Raw genomic sequence first — 3,971 nt, forward strand, 5'->3', positions numbered from 1 at the left:
AACAGTATGCCATATATGCCAGGTCCCTTGAAACAGCAAGGATGGACTGGCTCCTGGCACCAGTGGGGGGTGGGCAGAAGGCAGCTGATCAGTGATTCTCTGTCATCACTGTTGTTTCTATCTCTCCCTTCCTCTCTGAAATCAATAAAAACATATTTTTAAAAAAGACACTAGCTCATGCTGAGGCAATGTTTTGGCAAGTTTAGCATATACCTTTTAAAAGCTCAAGGTGCAGCCCTAGCCGGTTTGGCTCAGTGGCTAGAGCGTTGGCCTATGGCCTGAACAGTCCCAGGTTCAATTCCCATCAAGAGCACATGCCCAAGTTTCAGGCTCGGTCCCCAGTAAGTTGCAGGAGGCAACTGACCAATGATCGTCTCTCATCATTGATGTTTCTATCTCTCTCTCCCTCTCTCTTCCTCTCTGAAATCAATAAAAATATATTTTTAAAAATAAAAATAAATAAATAAAAGCTCAAGGTGCCCTAAACTCAAGAGTTTCTCCGCTGTGACAAAGCCCTCTCTGAACAACACCCACTGGGCTGTTCCATGTTGCCTTTGAGTTTGAAGGTCAAAGGGAACATGGACCTCATGCTGCCTGCTGTGCCATGAGTAATAAACATTTTTTGTCGCTGAACCGGGAATTTCTCATTTTCTTCAAGCATGCATGCACTTGTGGAAGGCTAACTAGCTACTAGAAATCAGGGTACAATTTCAAACTCATCACAGTTCTTGGTAATGTAAGATAACATTAAGTAATTACATAATACAGGGCCTCAAATGCAATAATAAAAACTGCACATATTTCAAGAGATAGTGAGATATTAAGAGTTTTATTATTTTTCTGTGTATTTTAGAAATATGTGGAAGCAACATGACAGTTGCGATGTTTGCATTAAAGTGGGATGAGAAAATACATGTAATGAAATACTAACATTTATCATTTGATATATTGAAGCAGGAATATTTAAGATCTGATTAGAATAGAGTCTCTGGGAATGGACATTAGATGGTATTTACCTTGCATGGCGATTCATTATAAATAATAAAGAGGAGGGGTGATTCAAAGTTAATTCTAAAGATTTAAAATCTAGTGAAAATAAAGTAATTAGTGTCAGTTATAGAATCAAAAAGGGCAAGTTTATATGGAAAAATAATATGTACATATTTTTAAACGCCATTTACTACACCTGAGTAAAGACATCAAGATTAAATCAATCCTGAGATACAGACAGGATTCTTTTTTTCTATATATGACTGTTGGGAGCCAGTCTGAGGCAGATATTTTTGGAAAGTCTAAAAATTAATAAAAAAAGAAAGTATTTCCTGAGATGGTAACATAAAAATCAGACAGTTGAAAGGAAAAGCAAGATATCTCTACAACCTTGAAACAAAAGGAGATTAAGGGTATAGAATAAAGATGTGACAAAATTGTCAACTGTTGCTGAGAAGTTAAGTCATACGGGACAATAAAAAAATTTTCTGAGGAAAAAAGCTTGTTTTTATTTTGTTTTATTTTCCAAGCCTAACATGATGCCTGGCATACATTAGTATACAAAAATTTGATGCCAAATGCATAAATGTAAGTAGAGTGCCTTATATTCATTTAGATATGCTGGTGATAGCATTATCATCAAAATATCAATTATAATTCTGATGTTTTGATTTCCATATCATTCCTGGCAAAGTTTCTGATGTCACATGGTAAATATGACCTTTTATTTGTTTTTCCATTGAGGAATGATAAATTTTTTCTTTGAGATAATCCTTCTCCCCACCCCCCCTACCCCACCCCACCCCGTCACTCTACTTGATATATACAGGTTTTTTTTTAATTTTACTTGGGGCTCACTGTTCTATGGTGTTTGTAAAGCAGAGTTTAGAATGGGTTGTCAGGGAATAGGAAATAACGCTAAATGCTGCTTGGTTAGCAGTGTGTTCCACCTGCCATTTCATAAATCCAGAGTCAGCAGTTTCCTTTGCTTGCCTCCGTTGATTCATCAATGTAGAATGAAATCTAATCAATCCACCATCATGCTAATCAATGTACTGTGCTACTTTCATTGCAGCAAAGACTAATGTTGTTATAAACCCAGTTACATTTTAGAATAATGCAAAAATTGAAAGTGCTCTTCTTTGTGGTATATAAATGAAGCATTTTATGACCTGAGGCTTTACCATCAAAATTTCCATTTTGATCCATCAATTTTCATCAACAAATTAAAATAACTTGTAACGCAAGAATGGGAGACAATGAATTTAAAGTTACAGCTTATTATTAAATGGAATGTTACAAAATAGATGACTTGTAACAGCAATATATAAAAATACATGAGAATTGTGAAATCAAAAACCCAAATTGTTTCTGTACCACAATGAGATAGATAACATAAAAGGCTGTTATGCTCTAATTGACAGCACATTTTTATAACTAAACCACTGAATTATCTCCTGATATGGGGAACAAAGCAATGTAACTTCTTGGGCTTCCAAACTTTCACTTCAGGTATTCCTATCTTCTCAGGTAGTCTAGCCTCCATAGTTTTCCTGTCTTTCAGAATAAATCATTTATATCTTGTCATTATAAACTGGAATATACTATAATCTTTACCCTTTTCTATGAATTACCTTGTCTTAATTGAAATATAAGATTAAGGGCAACTGTTTTTTTAATCACTCAAGTACTTTCCACAATGTAGACATATAATCAGTGTCAGAATAAGTCTCACTCTACCATGTATATTATATGTATACCTAATTCTATGTATATGTTTTTCTCTCTATATATATTATTTTACCCTAACTCACCTTTTCTAAAGAGTCCTTTTTCTCTTTCATATTGACTCACTGATGCACTAAATAACTAGTCCCTTAGACAGGGTGGGGCAAAAGGAAGTGTATAGTTGTGAATACACAAAACAGTTTATTCTTGTATTATTATTTATTAATTATTGTATTATTTTCCAAACAACTATATATCATTTTTGTCTTTGTATATCCTCTACATAAACCATCCACTTATTTTTCTAATTAACAATTTCTACCAGGAAGCCTCAAGTGTGTGCATGATTTTGTATGGAGAATTAAGGAAATCCCTGAATTTGCAGTGTCTTAACTGTGTGTGTGTGTGTGTGTGTGTGTGTGTGTAGGGGGGGAGGGGTGATGTCTCAATTAATACCCACATCCTACTCTTTTCTACATTTGTAAAGAAGCAGCTTCAGAAAGGTACTTTTCATGCATAGCTCCATTAGACACATAGAGAATAATTATGCAATCATTTTCAGCTATTTTCACCCACTTGTATTTTATTTCATCCGAAAAATTATTTGAATGCCATATATCACAGCTAATTTATAGCATTTCAATTATGGAATAATATAATGTCAATAAATTTATTTTGGTAACCAGTAAAATATTTATAAAATTTCAAAGCTTATATAATAAAGAAAATGAAAAAAAATCTTATTCATGACTATGTTATCATTAAAATATTCATATTAGTAATGACATATTAGTCTACTATAGTTAGTGCTAACTTAGTACAGAGAGAGGAAAGCTTATACACAGTACAGGTATTCCTTTATTTTCTTCCACCTAGTTTTACCAGCCCATATTGGCTACAAATAGATTTAGAAATACTGCCAATGGAAGCAAGTGATACTTTGGGACAATTTATACTATTTATGAATAGTATATAACATATAGTGATCAATCAAAACTGTAAGATATCAGCTTCCTCGAGAAATGATCGACAAAGACAGTCTCTATAAAGGTAACATAAAGGTAACATTTAAGCCGAGCCTTTAATGATGTGAAGGAGGCAGTTAATGGATGAATGAGGCAAGAGCTTTCTATGGAAAGCACAGCTTGTGTGACTGTTCTGAGTTAAGGATTACTTTGCAGAATTCCTCAAATGTGATGGAGAGAACAAGTTATTGAGTATAATACAGGGTTTGAGAGGAAGGTAGGGACCAA

General features: G+C 34.0%; 1 pseudogene; it reads right to left on the bottom strand.

Moving 5' to 3' along the window:
- Positions 1 to 3,971, bottom strand: part of LOC102770348 — a 7,844-nt pseudogene that overhangs the window by 2,075 nt on the left and 1,798 nt on the right.

The sequence above is a fragment of the Myotis davidii genome, unplaced genomic scaffold (assembly GCF_000327345.1).
Source record: "Myotis davidii unplaced genomic scaffold, ASM32734v1 scaffold11, whole genome shotgun sequence".
Lineage (NCBI taxonomy): Eukaryota > Metazoa > Chordata > Mammalia > Chiroptera > Vespertilionidae > Myotis > Myotis davidii.